The sequence below is a fragment of the Acanthaster planci genome, linkage group LG03 (assembly GCF_054643075.1).
Source record: "Acanthaster planci isolate LZ-2023a linkage group LG03, COTS_SCS, whole genome shotgun sequence".
NCBI lineage: Eukaryota > Metazoa > Echinodermata > Asteroidea > Valvatida > Acanthasteridae > Acanthaster > Acanthaster planci.
This window is the reverse complement of record NC_141779.1, coordinates 23,168,489-23,187,433: the sequence shown is the minus strand read 5'-3', so window position 1 is coordinate 23,187,433 and position 18,945 is coordinate 23,168,489. Positions and strand designations below refer to the sequence as shown.

At 43.1% G+C, this 18,945-nt stretch overlaps 1 pseudogene across 1 annotated transcript; it reads right to left on the bottom strand.

Annotated features, from left to right (window-relative positions):
• Positions 1–9,575: 9,575 nt before the first annotated feature.
• On the bottom strand, positions 9,576–18,657 carry LOC147799735 (uncharacterized; annotated as a pseudogene). The gene is made up of 8 exons (XR_015424626.1): positions 15,000–18,657; positions 14,647–14,832; positions 12,577–13,869; positions 12,265–12,383; positions 11,695–11,859; positions 11,221–11,424; positions 10,794–10,972; positions 9,576–10,483 (listed from the first exon to the last, which is right to left on the bottom strand). The product of XR_015424626.1 is annotated as an uncharacterized LOC147799735 (transcript).
• Between the last annotated feature and the right edge of the window lie 288 nt (positions 18,658–18,945).

Sequence of the window (18,945 nt, the reverse complement as noted above, 5' to 3'; positions counted from 1 at the left end):
ATTTCCCCAGATCTGCGCCTGCATTGTTAGCTTCGTGGCCATGTGCCCGGATTCATGACTCCCTTTTCAAGTTCAGTTGTCAGATCCACTCCGCTCTGGTTCAGAGTAGTAACTACATGTACTTTATTTTGCATGAAGATTATACATAATAATGCTTGCAGGTCGACGGGCAGACCTCACACGCGCGCCCGAATGGCCTTGGACGCGCTTCATTGGGGCATGCGTCATTGAAATACCGAACTGGTTCATTTATGTTGGAATCGGGACCTGTTTGTTTCACACGGATCCAGATCGAACCTGTTTTGCTCATCGAGACCGGAGCCCGCCTATTAGCGAACCAGCTTTGGGATCGCTGGTCGAGATCCAGATCGGTATGAAACAAGTGGGCCCAAAGTCTTCGAGAATAGTGGAGATAGTTGCCATGAATTATTCACGGGGAAGCCATTCTCAATCTTGTTCTCCCAGTGAATCTGTCACATTCAGTGTGATCTGCAAAAACGGTAGTGTCAGACCATGTGGGATTCCAAGCATCACTATCAGGTTTTTACTTTTTTAACTTTGCATAAAACATTCAGAAGTAATTTATCACAAATTTTAAAATTGCTCTAAACGTAAACTGGCATTAATTTGCAATGAATATCTATTTCATTGCTGTTATTTTTCAAGGTCCCACAAAGAAAAGTTAACCTCACCTTCAATTCAAGATGGCCGACACAAAAATACAGCCTTTCAGCTTTCTTTTTGTCTGTGTTTTAAAAGTGCTCCTGACTTAGTCAAGGATTCTGTGCTATTCGCTGATTCGTGAAATGTAGACACTTATTTTTACGTTGAACTTTTAGCAGGAACTCGGAATTGGAAATTTGTGCGGCTTTCATTTCAGCACTTGCACGACGCTGGTCGTTGAGGGCGAAAGAGGATGGTCATCAAATGATTCTTGGGGCTGTCGTATTTTTTCCTAGGAAGGTTGGGGTAATTATAACAAAATGGGCTCATCTGAACCATTGCGCAGAAGAGCGCTTGACTTGTAAGCGGCATGGCCAGGGTTCGAGTCTACATGGAAGGAGGTAGTTAGTAAGAGGATATTTTTATCATAGCAAAGTAAAGCCCGAGATTCACCTTCTAACTGAAGATTCTAAGTGTTCACTAAATAGACCTTTTCACTCATAAATTAATAATTATTAATTTATGAAAAGGTCTATTGATCGAGCTTGCAGTTAACCACGCCCATATATGATAATTACATTAAGATCGTATAGTGCCGCGTAGTGCGACTCAATATGTACCCTGGGCACTGACGGGCAGGCCTCACTGAGTACAATGGACTCGCCGATACTAGAAAATGTAACGATTCGAAATGGAGTAAGAGACTGAGTTCCAGACCAAGACCAGTCTCGACGACTATCACAGTGATTTGATCTGAGATATATGTACATATGTCGGTGGATCGTGCTTGGGGATAAGCGCTGTAGAACCTGAGCAACTTTGAAGCAGTGCCCTCAACGGCAAAGACACATTCGTCAACTCGCCCAAGATCTTGTAAGTCAGATATTTACCCTACTGCCCAAAACGGTATGATTGCACGTATTAAATGCATGGCGTTATACCAAGCAAGAAATGAGACCGAGGGGTGCCCCCCCCAACATGTCCAATCCCTATACACATTCCAGACTATTGTTACTTAACACATCCCCCAAGATGTCTGAAAGGAATTCCCCAGATTCCTGCGAGACAATGACCAACGCAAAGCGGGGGGGGGGTTCTCTTCTCTTGCTGCATATGCATGGCGTATGCAAGCAGTCAGTTGGTTTTTTTTTTCAGTATTATTTACTGTATTTTGTCAGAAGCATGTACGCTTAATTCTAGTTATGTCTGGCCGAATCCAGATTATCTCCATGGCTTGAAATTGAACTGGTTAGTCGCATCCGAACGGAAAAATTAACTTTATAAACGGCTCTTATTGGCTGATACGCTGCGTTGCATATAATTTGCATGTATGCATACACGTATCAGATGTTCGAGCTGGCGTACGAAGAAGTAGAACGGCGATACACAGACGAGATCTGCAAAAGCTGCTTAAAATAAGTGGGAGACTGTGGGATAGGTGGAGTTGTTTCAGCGAGTTTCGCGTGCAAGGGCACGTCGTTCCTTGGGAGCCATCTCCTTTGAACAAGGCGGACCTTGTCCGGCGAGACACCATATTCTAGACGAATCACGAAATGAATCTCCAGATCCAGAGAGGACAGAATTCCCGCCGATTGTTACAAAAAGCCTATTGCGAGTGAAATTTGAATAAAATCTGGCACACTGAGTTCTTTGAATTCACTTGAACATAACAATTTGAATTCCCCGACTAAAGACACTGTTGCTGTACCGCGGGATTCAGGGCAAGCTTGTGCCTGGTCATAATAAGAAACGCGTTGCACCAGTACACTGTTTTCGATGGATAAGAAGGGCACAAAGGAACTTGTCCATTCCAGAGATGGTGGTCGCTGTGCAAAAGCTTGCCCCGAATCACGAGGTATAGCATCAGTGTCTTTAGTCTAGGGAATTCATATTGTTATGCTTATGTCGATCAGATAACGCAGAGAGATTTTATTCAAATTTAACTCGCCAAGGGCTTATTGACATTTTGCATTCAAGCGGACTCGGCAACATCTTCATCTTCAACGTGGCAATGGGAGACAGATATCCAGTTAATGAAGAAGTCCTTATAAGAAGATTCAGTGGACCAGGAAATCCGAGGAGCAGTGAAAAAAGATTCACAGCGACTCCGGCGGGCGGAGGGGAGCAACGCCAGCGGAGGCTGCCTGACGAGAATCAAGTTTGCCACAGGTATTTGGACATTATCTGTCGAGTGATTGAATTGCAACTGTTACACAGTACATGTAGACAGGTAGTCGTTTTATAGGAAATGTGACTGTAAAATTGTTTTCTGAAAGAGGCGTATTATTTCAACACAAGAGAAGGACCAATAAGCCGACAAAACAGAAAATAAAAAATTCACATTATTAGGATGAAAACAGCTGTCATTAATGAGGTGGAAGGAGTCCACAAAGGAGAAAAGTGGAACCCACCAAAATGATAGTGATTTAAGTGGTGAAGGGGAAAAGGCCCCGAAATCTACATTAGACTGGTTCCTAAACTAACTTAGATTCCAACTACTGTACTCTGCGAAATCATACATTCGATAGCCGCCACAGTCACGTGAAAACCGGAAGAATTCCTCATATTTCCAACATTCTCCGAAATTGGCCGAAATTTTACGGACCCATGATAGAAAGGTAGAAACACCTTTCTTTACGGATTTCCCGACATATTACATGATTTTTTTATTACAATTTTTCTGCCTTTTGGCAATGGTTACTCGATTGTCTGCCTGCACATTTTTGTATTTTGTCAATGGCCTGGAACCAGACCATGGGAACTCTCAGATGCGGGTAACAGACTCCGAATGAACTTGAGAATTTCAAGATTCATAATGCATGTGAGACGATTTGTTTGTTGGCCTTTATTGTCAGCGTCGGGCAGTAATCGAATGTATAGGCCTATGTACTGGTGATGTCACATTGTCTTAACAGTCTCTCCCATTGCGCCAGTACTAGGGGCCTACGGTTCACTGTCTGAGCACATAGATTAGCCTGTTACACAAAGGGCACTGCTCAGGACCTGGCCGTGTCTTGAAAACGTCTTGACGGGTGCAGTCTACTAATCCAAGTAAGAATTTCTGGCCAGCTCATTAGCAGTAAAAGTGCTCCCCACAGTATCGTTTGAAAAAGGAGATTGCTTGGCCCCCAAAATGGTGAGATTGTGTAAATCGTTGCCGGGATCAACTCTCTGGGTCTTTGAGCTTTCATATGAGGGCAGAAGGGCTAAAAACGACGGTTGAAGAATGATCCTAAGTGCCCGAGAAATTTGAGGGTTGCCACTTGCAAAATGGCTGCAAGCAGACTTCGAAAAAAATCACTTTTGGGGGGAGTTTGGAGTTTGATTTGTGAGAAATGTAATTGGTTAACCCACCAAAAACAAACAAACAAACAAACACCCCAACAAACAAACAAACAAACAAACACCCCAACAACCCCAACAAACAAACAAACAAACAAACAAACAAACAAACAAACAAACAAACAAACAAACAAAGAAAAGAGAGATTAGGAGCCAGGCAACAGTTTTATTTGTGTTTCAGAAATTTCAGGGATGTTGGTATCCATGTGTTGTTGAATTAGTGGACTGGACCCTGAAGTGATCTTTGTTGTGGAGCGCCCTCACTTGCCGTGTCTTAGCATTTCCAGCAAAAGTTCAAGCTTCATCTGAAACTGTTATCTAGAGCTAGTCTAGGACTTCGCTCCTTTGGAAATACACGAAGACGCGCTGACAATAGATGCAGCCGTAGTTCTAAAGGCCCGGTTCGGAAACAGCGTAAGTAATGTGATCTGTCACGACAAAGTGAGCATATAAAGTCGCAATCCGTTATTTCCTATAATGACTGTTTAATGTCAAAAAGTGAAAGGGGGGTTAATTTGGGGGTTTTGTGACATTTGTAAAGATGAACCCTTCCATTCAGTTCCAGATTTTTAGCAGGATCATATACTTAAAAACTTCATTTTCTCACCAATTTTGACGATAGCATTATTCAGAAATGTTGAAACAGTGTCGGAAACAAAGACCCACAGCCGCCTACTTGTACCCTTAAAGTGTTACATGTACTTACATTGTACCATTGGAAAGCTCCTTTTCTGCTGAATAAAAAAAATCAATACCTCAATTTTCGAAAATTCCGACTTTCAGTGCATTTTGTGGTGACATTTCACAAATGCGTTCACTGATTTGCACATGGCGCGTACACTTTTTAAATGACCGCATTTAATGGACCCACGAGAAGCCACCCATAATGTGCTATATTCCCCCAAAAATCTCCGAGGAAATGTCACGTTACATGTTTGTTTGTACATGTTACAAACGAGATTAGTTTTAGCTGTACTGAATCTGAACAAGTGTCAGTTGTGACTTTTCCCACAGTTATCACTGTGATTTTGTGGTATTGTTTGCTACACACTGTACTGTGTTCGTTTTCGCGTACGTGGAATAACACGTATGCACTTTTGAGTTTTGTTTGCTTTTGAGGTCTTGTCTGTTGTACTTAAACTCATGTTGACCACATACCTGCAGTAGATTATTTGTTGCTATTACGTATTGTGTGTTCTCATTATTAAATACTGACGAAAAAAACTGACGCTTATGAAAGATACTTGGATTTTTGGGTCAAAACACGTGACCTTTACTAACTGCAGGCAAAACTTGCCCTATTTATCATCGGCTGCGATTGATTTGTGCACAAACGGAAGAACCAATCAGAGCACGTGTAACAGGATATGGATCCGCCCACTTTCGAAACTTAATGCTGCCATATGTAGCGTGAGCGAAGTATTATGTACATGTACATGGACATTATTGAAGTCTTTCTATTTTGCTCTAGGCATGAGTGTTTAGTTGAGTGGTTCGGTTTAAGAATTGTGCGGTGAAGGGGGGCCCCATGTAATGCATAAACTTTATACTCTAGCCTCTTGTACCTACTGCATCGCGTCATCTTCAAATAAAAGTCCAATATTGCAGAACATTCTTGACAGTGCCGTAGGTAGGGGGGTACAAGAGGGGCTCCAGCATCTTATGAGGGCACCAGCTTTCAGTGGTGTGGTGTTTTTTTGGGGGGGGGAGTGTGCTCACAGTGCAGGTAGTATTTTTTTGGAATTGACAACTTTGGGTGCACCAATGTTCAAGGGAAGTCGACTAAACTTGTTAAATCGCTCTCACTCCCCAACCCCCCTTCAAAACGACTGTTACCCCAATAACTTACCAAACATGGATGGGTGACAAACAATTTTCATTAACGAGTAGGTATTATTGTGTTGACACGACTTTATAACCAAAAGTCTGCATCGTTAGTGATTTCTTTCATGCCTTTCGGTGAAATGGGGGTCATCATGTTCACTGGGACTTGGCCTGTCGTGGGTTGAAAAGCTTAAACGTTGAGGAATTTCCCTGGTCCACTGGGAAACAACAATTTTGAAGAAAGGTGACAAAAATGCACGCCGCTTATACGGCCGGCGCATGTCTGTTGCGAGGCTGTTTTGAAATATATGTATTTGTATGGCTGCCGCTGGAAATAAGTGCCAGTGAAAGCTTGCGGATAGCGGCTGCAGCTAGTTTCTATTGTACAACCAGTTTACTCCTAGCCGCGTACAAAAAAACATGGACTTGCAACGCCTTTGTATGAAAAAGAAGCCAACCAGCGGCCATTTTACCGAGCCGAATACAAATGTTGGGTTGTCTCCCTTCTATTGACGTTAGGAAGAACAAGGGCGGGCATTGCCAGGAAAGCTTTGTATTCGGCTCGGTAAAATGGCCGCGAGTTGATTCAATGATCTCAATAAGCTGATTAAGGGCATTGCGAGTCCAGATTTTATTATACACGTCCGTGCAGACAATTGGTTCGGACACAGCTGCACATTAAGGGTGCACCCTCGTACTGAGGCCAAAAATATGTCTGCCGAGCTCATTAATAAAAGTTATACACTAAAAATATTCTATACTAGAGGGTCCTGAGAGCCATGGAAGTTGGGAATTGAAGAAATATGAGACTGGACCTCTGGGCTGGACTCAGGGCTTCCGATTCTAAGCAATTTGGATGCAATCTGGTTTGAAAGTGGCACTTTTTGAGCCATTTTGCCGAGGGATGGTTTTTCAAAATGGCTACTTTTCTGGACATGGACATTTTCTGCATTTTAGGGGTGGTCTGCTTCTGGTGAAAATTTCTCAAAAATTCACCCCCCCGGTCAACCCCCGAAAATTGAAAGGAAAATGAAAGGAGAGATGTGAAACATCATTTTTTTGTGCAGCCTGAACACCTGTGAGAGTTGTGAGTATTTTTAAGATGTTTGTGAAGTATGGGGATTTATCACTGCTGTCTATGGGAATTTATTTATAGTGGTGCACCCTTAACCTGATGTATCGGTCATTGGAAAGCGCCACCAATTGTTCCCTGTTCCGTCAGTCCGATCTTGAGAAATAAAAATACATGTACTTTGTTGTGGAGGGACGACAAACTCATTCAAACGATGGACAAGTTCGAATGTTGCCCGTCTAAAAGTCTACTTAAATTCCGGAGCTATTTGAAATTCCAAGCAAATAAAACTCTGCGGCGGACTGGCACATATCCCTGCAAATGCTACCCAACGTTGACGCTCTATGGATGCTGCTAACCAGAGAGCAAAGTAGTACATCCACGTCTGCAGCTTTGATCTCATCTAAAATTTAATTTGCCCCCTCAGCTCTAACGCCAGGAGCCATCTCTCAGGGTTGCATTTTTTAAAAAAATCTACATTTCATTACTTTGACAATCTTTTCAAAGGCGCGTGGATACATCCCAATGCAGGGCGTTACGATTGCAAACTGTACGGAAGCCGGTAGCAGCCCAGAGGTTGAGCTGGTCTTGGAAGGTTAAAGACGGTTTAAATTCATTGGTCTCAAAACTTTTGTCCTGTCAGAGCGTGCTTGGATGTTACTTAAAGTGAAAGCTTTGTCAGGAATAGTGTAATGCTTTGACGTCACTCCTGGGTGTGTTTTTCGAAGAGTTTACTTAATCACAAAAGATTTCTTTTCAGTATTTACAACGGAAAGGGCAAGTCTGTAAAGAAAGTTTTGTTACGTTTTATGTTTTTTAGAGGCATCAAGCTGTAAAGGTTAGTTGAAAATCAGTTCTAGAAACTGATGGAACGCGCAGACGAAAAAAAAGAACACTTAATGTACATTTTCGTTTCTGTTTTATTCAAGTGTTAGAGGAACATTTATATATAAAATCTCTTGTAGTCAGTACATGTTACACTGAAAAGGGGAAGGTGTTAGCTTGGCCACATGGGGAATACAATCTTTAAACGAATAACCCACAAACACTTACTTTCCCGTCGAACCACAACCCGACCGAAGGGAGATAGTGATCAGCACGTGGCGATCGTGTTCGCACACTATCCGCCTATCTGTCTAAAATACGAATATACGTTTTGTTTTTCAACGAAATGAAATGAAAAAAAAGTACGAAATACACTTGGCAAGATAGCACCGATATTGAATCCAAATAAAACTCAGTTCAGGATTACTGGTGGTACTTTGGGGGGGGGGGTACTGGGTACGTAACACCAAAATCATACTTTACACTTCCACAACGTACTTCTATAAGTTTTCACGTCTCCACTGTATAAAATGACAATGACATTTAAAATAATACATCGAAATTCAACTCGTCAGGAACGAGGTTCGTGCCCCTCTCATCAAACCGTCTGATCGTAAACTACCCCTAATTGGTAAATAGAAACTCTATCGAACGAATGTACATCCACGTCGAACAGACAAACACCCAAATTTTGCAAAACATTCCTATCATTTTCATAATCAATGTCACAGTTGCTTCTAAAAAAAATTGCCAACAGAGCAAGCCAAGGTACTGGCTGCGTTATGTTACATAATGTACATGTAAAATAATGTTAATTCTTTAATATGTACAAAATTAACACCCTGCTTACTGTAGTTGCAAGTTTTTAAATATAAATGTGAAAACAATGAAACAAGAGTCGCTCGGATAGTAAGCATAACTGCGAGAAACTGTGCGGATAAGTTGTGAACAAGGTGATGAGAGGGTTGTAATATATTGTGAACTAATTCTGTCTGAAAGACTGCCAACCAACTGATTTTGCACATAACACACCTTCAGAGACGCGACAGTTAAAATAACCCCAAATAAACCTGTGAAGTGAAAAAGGGGATGGAGGGGGTACAACCCACAGCTATATGTTTCTATGACAACGCCGTATCAAAATCAGTGCAGAAATATCTGAATATTTAAATACATGACAAGATAAATAGTTCGTTGGTGGTGCGTTGGTAAAACCATATCCAAAGTTACGTAAGTAATTTAGTCTTATGACAACACTTTACAGAATAAATTATGAACCTATAATTCCAGTTTCACTTCTTTTAAAAACACTTAGAAAATGTTAGACATTTAATTTCATGTGGTGAGATACGTTTTCTGTGCGGACAAAACACTTCACACATAGGCTTAACACTTGGTGCGACATTAAGAGTTTCGGTGAAGTTCAAATTTACACATTTTTCATAGAAACATAATTACAGTCGATGGCATCGGTGTAATGACGCACATGACGTCATACGTTTGAAAAGATATTTTTTGTACACGGCGATTGGCAGTTTAGGAGCTGTGGTGTTTCGCCACACTTTAGCACTGGTAGTCAGACGACACATTGGAACGTGTGCTAACTTCATCATCCATTTTCTCATTGGAACGTGTGCTAACTTCATCATCCATTTCTTGCCTTACATCTTCGTACCAAGTAATGACTTCACTACTTTTCCCGAACGTACTACACAGTAAAAATTCAGCCAACGCAGCATTAGTAGGTCAGTTTAAATGCATTGTAAAATAATTCTAAAGGCTGAAAAGTATGGGAACAAACAGTGAGCTTCACAGTTCATGCTCATTCGCCTAAATAATAACACAGTAGCTGCATAATAATGTCACAGTTCAAATTTGGTATGGAAACTTTAATCACATCTGAATGGCCCAAACGCTTCGATTTGTCACTGTTGTTAAGAAAAGAGGCTTAAAATCACAACTTTTAATTCCATCAAACAGAGATTGCATTCATCTGGAATTCAGAAATATACATGTATCTCTGTACGTATACCTGCCTTTGTAATTCAGGCACTTTTTTCTCTTAATTCAACAAAAAACAAACAACAAATAAATAAACACCCCCCCCCAAAAAATGTTTCAACTCAGCTGCCGAAAAAGCCAGTTTCTGAAACGACCACAGCATTATAAGTACGATGGATGTTTGGAATTCCATTCAATGGAGTCGCTCCCGTCTAGTATTTACACAGCTAGTTTTCGCTTCATTACAAATCTGATGTTTTTTGGTTGACTCAAAAATATTAATACAACAGATTGCCGACAGCTGGATGCCAAATATAAAAAAATGTATACTAAGATCTTTTGACAGTTCTTCATAATGTTTTGTAATTTTAAGTACTTTTGATCGGATTGATTTTTGAGTGTGTGCTTTGACAAGTCTGTAGGTGTGTAAGTAGGTACCTATTTATACATAACATTAAGCACTTGGATGAATACTAGTTTTCTTGGTGAGGACGAAATTCAGTAAGGTAAATTGGGCTGAAACATTTTCTCTACCAGTTGGGGAGCTTGGACAGCGCCCTCTACCTTGAGCGAGTAGAGCCTCTGCAGACCCTTCTGGCTGAGCACACGCAGTTCGGGCAACTGCAGAAGGATGCGAGAGAGGAAGTTTTGCCCGCTTGGGCGCGGAGGTGTTGAAGGTCACGTGGTCGTTGAGACAGCCAATGATGCGGTTCTGCAGTTGGCTGACTTTGGCGGGGTCTTTCGTTCCATGTCGCTCTAATGTGAGAGAGGGAAAATGGGAGATAAAGAAGCAGAAACTGAAAATAAGCACTTGAAACTTTGACGAAGGAAACCCTCACAGCCTGAAGTCGCACGTAATGTCTAATTTGATTTTGCAAGTGAGGAGATCATTTGAGTCCGAGGCCTATTTTCAACCCTTCCCCCGCCATAAGTTTTGAGATTTATGGCAATTTAACCATTAATCTGTCGATTCTTCTTTACAGCAAAAATATAATGCATTTTTGCGCTTGCCATGCATGCACGCTGGCCTCAATCCACTCAACTGACTTGTGGAGTTTCAACTTACCAGTTACCAGGACTAGAGCAGAGAGGCAGGCAAACGTTGATATATCGACTTCCAGAGTAGACAGGACCTTGGAGAAGGCACGGATGTCTTCGAGCCATTCCCCAAAGCCTCGCTCACACTGCTGTGGATGCAAGGCGTTGCCATTGCAGAAGATTACCAGGTTGTCATTCTGGTTAAGTCTGTTGAGAAAAGAAATAAAATTAGCCAACTGGATATTTCAGAATCTCTTACGGTCACGTGCAGTGTGCTCCTCTATGGGCAATTCGACTGTGTTTCGTTTTGCAAGCCAACTGAAACGGTTTGAAACACTGCCCGCCATGCGTCGGTCCTGTTGTGGCATCACTGTCATCCAATGGTTCTGTGTCTCCAGTGGGTCAGTGAAGAGCTCATGTGACTGGCAAACAAACAAACAAATGGCTGTATGCACCTGTAAGCCATCTTGAGTACGAACAGCTCCAGACAGGACGACTGGAAGAGCAGCTCCTGATCCTCCTCGCATAGCTCGCTGAAGCCTGGCACCTTGCGCGCCCAGGCCCGCAGGACCTCGATGGACGAGCAGAAATTCTCGTAGAACTGCTTCACCTGGGTCTGTCGTAGAGGGCGGGCTGGTGCTGACGTCTGGCAACTGGAACTGTCAGTGTAACCAAAAGGGTGAATTTAGAAAAATAAATTATTGGAGAGAAAGGGTGATATTATGATATTTTATATCATTACACAATAACATATTGGCAATCTTATCTAATGAGAAATAAATGATAATATGATAAAAAAAGCACTCGCACCACCACAAAGCCTTAATTTCAATCAATTCAACTTGAAACAACCTAGTCAACTGGAAACTAACAATAATTGGGATGACACCATTTGCCAAATTCTCACCGACATTAATATTAATACACACCTGATCGTAGTTAAGATTGGCTTTAGCAGGCGACGCATCGACGTGCGCCCTGACCAGAGCCGTGATGAGACTAACAGGTGGTGAGGGCGGCGACACGGCATGGGAGGGTCGTTTGCTTTGTTGGCAGTCTGCCGCGGCGTCCCTTCAAACTCGCTGTTCGAACCACTGTAGAGAAGAGACAACTTTGTTTTTCTTCTGTGATGAACTAACCAAACAGTATCAGTTTGATAATTTTGCCCCCCAAAAGGGCACGATACTGTTAGTTATGAACTGATGACGGGTTAGATTATGAAACAGTTGGGGTTTGACACGAATTCCGAGATGTATAAAAATTGATAACTTTTTTCATAGATGTCAATTTTATGTTGCTGTAAACCTTTGAAACTTCAAAAAATTCTTGAGAGGTTTGTTGCCCTTCGTGAAAGTAATGAAATTCGAGATTTATTTTTTGTTCGCTTATTGATCATTCATTTCCTTTATTGATCATCGGTTTATCTTTCTGAACCCTGCTGCCCAAAAACGAAACAAAATGTAAATAAAAACTGGGAGACAGAAGTAGGGCCTTCTCACCTTCTTTGACCATTCCGACGGCGAGGCATTTCTGATACCTGCAGTACTGACACCGGTTCCGACGACGCCTTATCAACGGTGCAATTTTTCGTGGCAAGGCAGACGTACTTAGCATTTTTCTGGGACAGTACGCTGTGATAATAGAGGAAGAAAAATAATAGTTATGTTGAATTTTTGGTTAATTTATTTCATTCTATTGTGTTAAAAACAGTGTTCATGTTTTGGCTTTCGCTGCCATTGAGCTTTTCAAATGTTAATGTAACCATTTAAAAGTGTACTTAATGGCGTGAAAGTTGTTCAACTTTTTAAAACTTTTAAAATTCTTAATTTGTCCTCATAATTTACCTTGAAAAACCCTTTGCAGCCCTCACAGGTCCGGACTCCGTAGTGTTGGCAGGCGGCACTGTCACCACACACGGCACACAGCATGCCCTCGTGTCCCGGTGAGTTCTTGGAGTGGTGGTGATGGTGGTGGCTCGTGCTGGGTAGACCGGCCGATGCTTCCGTGCAGATCGGTAGCTGGATTGGGTTGGGTTTCCTCCCGCGGAGTGACGATCCCATGTGCATGGCAGCCTGTCCTGGGTTGCTACAGGACGGCGGTGGTGGTGGTGGTGGGTTCATGCTGGCACCCATGGACACGGATGGGTACGGTATTGGGAGTGGCTTGATGTCCAGGTTATCGTAGCGCGGGGTGGAAAGTTCTGAGTGCATGACGGCAGCGGAGCGGTGCGGCGCGGGCACGGTGTGCGGCGGCATTCCCAACTCATCGCCCACATTCCCCAGCTCACTCGCCCATCCCTGCGGCGTGGCGGATGGGAAGGAACCCAGGCTGCGGGGAGGCTCGGGAACACCGCCTGACACGCCCGGCCCACTGCCGGTGTACCCACTGTAGGACTGGGCCGGTGGCTGTGGGGGGGATCGGATCCCGGGGAAAGTTGACACTGCCTAGACCGGAGAAGGACGGTTGGGTGTCGGCTTGGGAAAGGCTGTACTGGAAAGTAGCCGGCTGTGGAGCTGATGTATAGACCGGTGAGCTGACAGAGCACGTCCTGGGGCTGATTCGCTGCTGATGACTGCTGTACTGATTCTGTGGTTGTTGTGAGTGGTGCTGCTGCTGTTGGGGGTGATGGTATGTCTCTGTTTCGGTAGCATTATACGATGACGTGACCGGCAACATAGTGGAGTTGGCCAAGTTCTGATTGGCGTCGGCCATAGATGGAAATTCCATTCCGTCAGCAGAGGTGCCGCCAAGCGGTGTGAGTGAGGCGTATTCACTGTCTTCGCCGTACGGTGATCGGTCCAGCGCAAAGCTGAGAAAATTCCCGTAGGTCTCCTGAAAACTGGGCAGAGGTAAGTTGCCGGTCTCGTAGGTGGCTTGGAAAGCGGCTTCGGATGGGGTAAATCCAGCGGGCATCACCTCTATCTTGCCAACGTAGGACGGCATGGCGGTCCGTGGAGGACCAGCTTGTTGGGGCTGTGGCAGCGGGGAATCCTGTACTCCGGTACTGCTTGTCTGGCTCAGCGGACTCGACAGACCCTGACTAGTCTCCGCGTCCACTTGAACACCACAAGTACACGGGGTGTCTGAACTTGGATCTGCAGACTCTATGATGAACAGGGGGAAATGGGAAAGGCAACCGACTATAAAAATTTACATCTGCGAAGTTACCCTTGGCATATAAAACAAAATGTCACTGGAAAAATCTGGAAAGGGCAGAATAAGTTGAATAAATTATGATTGCATACTTTACTGGAATATTAGCATGGCTGTTAAAATTAAAACATTTCATGTAAACTTTGGTAATTTAAATTATGTTATTCCATAGATACTGCTAAGGTAAGGCAGGCCGTTTCAGTGACAAAGAGGTGCTTTGCCCTTTTGCCACAAGCACACGTCATCATAAACACGCAGCTTAAAATGAAAGAGAGCAGCTTTCCTGACCAAAATGCTCGAAATGGTGGCAACATGCTGAAAATAGGAAAATTCTCGTGACTGAGACGGTTAGCAGTTGACGTGAATGCGATGGTTTATCGCAACACAAAACAACACACGCTTATAGGTGCAGGATAGACAGGGATCAGTGCAGCATATGGCACGTTATATGTTACCATCAAAAGCAGGGTTTTTTTGGTAGCAATGAACATGCCAGATAAACTGTGATCACACCTCACTGTTCGCAAAAGAAAACTGAGAAACACACGACAATGGGGGATTTGATTAAATCGGTGAGTGGCACGAACAGTAATTAAACACATTGTCAAGCCCAACGCAAAACATGTTATGATTAAAATAGTTGGGTGGTGATGTGGTCGGGTTGGGAGGAGACAAAGACAAATTTGGACAACTACGAAGCTACTTAAAAACAATGAACAATCATGCACCTTGGAGATAGTCAAAGATGTCGGCGAAATCCACGTTTAGTATGGACGGACCTGCCTGTGAATGCATCGGGTAAGTCGTCGCCGTAGCCGGGCCAACCAGCATCATTCTGCGTTGGATGTTCCCGTCAAATCTGGTGGAGGATTGTTCAGTAGCCCGTAGCACTGTCTGCCTGTAGCGCAGCCAACCTGGAGAAGCGTACCAGGTGGGGGAGAAAAAGTCATAGAAATTGTAAGCACGTTTCCAAAAACATTACTTTGGAAACCTCATATCGCAATGCTGAAAACAAAAATTAAAGGAGTGTAGAGTTGCATTGCAACCAACGCACAGCACAAAGCACGCGCAGAATACGTACATTCGGAGACGGACATAATTCCAGTGGTAGTCGCGAGCAAACTGGGCCCGGCGAGCGATAGGGCCATGTATATCTAGCTTTGATGACGTCGAGTGCAGCCATCCAATTCCTCCATTCGGGGAACTCACGGTGCCATGACGAAAATAGCCCCAGCGCAGACTCCAGCTGGGGTCTGTTTCCGATTCTGGATTAGAGCGGGACAAAGGGAGGGGCGGAGCGAAGATCACTTGTCAGAAAAAGGACGGGGGAATTTGTTGATCTAGGACGCGCTCGGTACCGGTAGTTCACCTAAAGTACATGTATATGGCTCAGTGTGAAAGTTGTGAATAGAAGAGATTTCGTTTTTGAAAAGGAAATACAGTATTCTGAGAAAAGATAACGCGAAGAGAGGTGAAGGTCTGTCCACATTAGGCCATATTTGAAGGCGATTCAAATTTTCATGAGTTGGGCTACGGAAAAAATGTTCATGCGGATTTCTGTTCTTTCAAACGCCCAGCTTTCTGAAGTCGCGCGTGTACAGTTCACGAATTTTAGGCTGCTGTGTCCAAACTGGCTGCGGCCGACAATGAGCCATACGCCTGTTAGAGCGGCCCTAGCCACATTGAAAGTGGCCTTACTTTCCGTTGGCGCCTATACCTGCGATTACATAATCGATGCAGGCGACTCGTTACGGGAATTTATGCATCTATGTTCATACTAGTAATCAAGTTCTTCTCGCGGCTGCTATGAACACCGCACAAAGTCTGGTGGGCACCGACAACATGTCCTTCTTCCGGTGCGAGTCTATATGGTGCCATATCAGTGTGAGTTTACGGTAGGAAGGCTTCACTTCTTCAACGAACTAAAAAATAAACGCGATTCTTTGCAATGTTATTTCAAACGCGTTTGCAAAAAGGGGCTTTGATCAATTCTATTTCAGTCGAAATGTCACCTCGGTCAGTCAATTTTGAGTCCCTGCACCCTCTGAGAAAAGTTGCTATCACGTCACCCTACGTCATTCGTTAAGCCTCAAACTGTTCTTGTGCCCTGCTGTGTAACACATCACTGTATAATTCTCGGAACACCTGAAACGGCTTCCATTCTTAGCAACTCAAGGCTGTAAACGTTTTCGCTTGAGCGACTCGGCTGCACTGTAGAGCTATTTTTAATTTGCTGTTGCTATACATGAACGAGGGTACAACTGCTGTATAAATCAGGTCACGAACAACAATAGAAACGCATAGTACGCGTCAACATAAACTCGATTTCCGGAACTGCACCGTACACAAATTTGTATTCGCGGGCAATCGGCCGAACTGGTATTGTTCAGCGCTAGACTGTGCAGTGACAAACACTGCAAGGGTCCATTACTTTTGGTTATTTGAGATTTTTCTTTACAGGAAATGCTTTTTGACGTCACAAGAATAGTTATTGAAAATTTTAAATTCTCCAGTTGAATGACTCTTTACCTTGGTGAGGTAAAGATGATGATTTTCGAGATCGAAAATATAAACTGCGCGTCCCGGAAGTAGAAACAAATGAAACATCAAACTCTCGCAGGCATTAGCGGAACCGCTTCAAAGAGCAACATAAACTCCAGTGACTAAATAAGATTTTAAAAAAAGCGTAGTTATCATTTACAAATTGGATTCCAATTAGGAAGTACAAAATGTTAACCAGGGTTCCCGTAGCGACCTTACTGAGTGTGATCGCTTTGCACTGCCGCGGCCGGTTCCTTGGCTAATTCCTTCGCCGCTTATATGATCATTGTGCAGGTCGTCGCGCCAAGCTATAAAACCGTTGCCCCCGCCTACGTCATCCGAACACTCCAGGGGCCGGTGAGCTCTGACGTCAAATTCTCTCCTCCTTTTAGACTGCGGAAAACGTTATCACCTAACTACCGCGGACGAAAATAGAACACACTGAGTATGCGCTGGGTGCATGCATTAATGCCGATAGGCCCTTGTGCACGTTGCCCTGCAAGACACCGCGCGCCTACTGTGAATATGATTTATGTGGAAATTTCGGACAAGAGAAAAATACAGATACTCTCTTAGCGCCATCACGCTGTGACATCTTTATAAGATAAGTACGAAAGAATTTCTCATTTATTGGTGTATTATTCTTCTCACAAAGCCTTAAACATTAGTAATTCGGTGATTTGTATCGTCGACATAGCAAATGTGGTTTTGATATCCCAATTACAAATAAGCTCGAGAAATAACACTAGCATACCAGTCATCTTTGACCGCTGTGGTCCGACCAGGGGCCACGTAATGCCTCTCTGCAGGACGACCGTTTGTACAGCTGATTGCCTACACGTATTTCAAGTGCTCCAAATATTTATTTATGTTTATGATTGCGCATTTGTCAACTTTTTGTTGAAGCAAGTATCAAATTTGCAGCAGGAGTTGGAATCAAGTAGTTTTTTCTTGGACTCTTTGATTTAAACTTCTCTTTCGTCAGAAAATTTCACCAGTCTTCAAAAAGGTTTAAAAAAGTCTGACATTGTTAATTAAAAAACAATCTTAACTGCTTATTTTTTAAGAGTGAGTACATTTGTAGACAGTTGTTATTCGAGTGATAAATTCGAATTCAGCATGTTGCATCTGACAAACTAGCTTGTCAAAATCAAACATCATTTCAGGAAGACGTACCATGTCGATTTGTTATTTGGCTCTAAAAAGAAAGCTAAAATCGTACGTTTCAGTTCGACTCGTTCATTGCGATTAACATTTCGTATTTTTTTCCATAAAAAAACACAAACAGAAAAAACGTTTACCGTTTGAACTCAACATTGTAAAAGCATATCCTTGTTACCGGCTGATTAACCGACGTTGTCACTACTCTTGCGAATTGTGCTCTGTAGTTTGCCCACAAGCCAGCCAGCGTCCGTAGCCTCATTGAATCATAGATTTTGAGCATTTCTGACAATGTTGGAGTTTAGAGATGTTGAAACAAATCCACCGCTCATGGTTTAACAAGGCTACAGTCAGCCCACGAGCTTAGCGTCCACAGACACTTTGCACAGGGAAAAGCCGATGGTACCAAGAGCACTGAGCTTAAAGTTGGCAACTACACAATATATTCATAAGAAACAAGAAAGGTGAATCCATTTCTAAGTAAGTGAAGATTTACCCGCAACGTGAATTTTGAATCCAAGAAAGGCATAATAAGTAGCTACTAATGCCTTGTTCAGGCGAAAGAACTTTGTATGACCCGCTTGAGGAGTTTTCCCATGAATGAATTTTCTTATTACTTGATTTCATTTTTTTTTTAAATTTGAAGAAACATCAGACCAGTATATGTATCCGCGGATTTTAGTAAAAAAAAAACTAGTGAGTTTTAAAGTGAAAACATTATTTTTTGTTTTAGAGAACCCTAGGAAAGTATGCAACCCATCGCCGAAGGGTTCACCGATGAAAAAGTTTCCTAGTACTTTTCTACAAAATCACTGGAGCGTGTGGTTTCATATACCTAGCACAGAAACAACTCTTGAATTTTCTGAACGAGATGCACGGGCTAAAAAGTCGCGATTCCACTAACTGAACTAAATTTGCGCGCCTCTACTTTTCAATTTGAATACTGGAAGCTTTGTATCTCTTTCTTTTTTCAAAATGCCATGAAATTTGCCGATCTTATTGTTACTTATTGAAACGAAGCTGCAAATCTTAACAAGACTCACCCGACAGCGTATTTCTTGCAGGGTCCACTTTGACGGCACTGTATTCAGTCACCAAAAGTTCCCGGATCCTTGTCGTTACCCTGTTTTGTCAGGCTCCGGATGATAGCATAAACCGGGCTCAATGCACTGGCCGCGTATCCCCTATGCTTCGCAGTGAGCGTCGAGATATAGGCTTGCCGCCGTGTGTTTCCCAGTAACTCCTAGCCGACACGCCGCAGACAGCTAGCTAACCCTCATCTCCGTCCGATCCGCTCAACACACAATGCCACGCTGAATTCAATG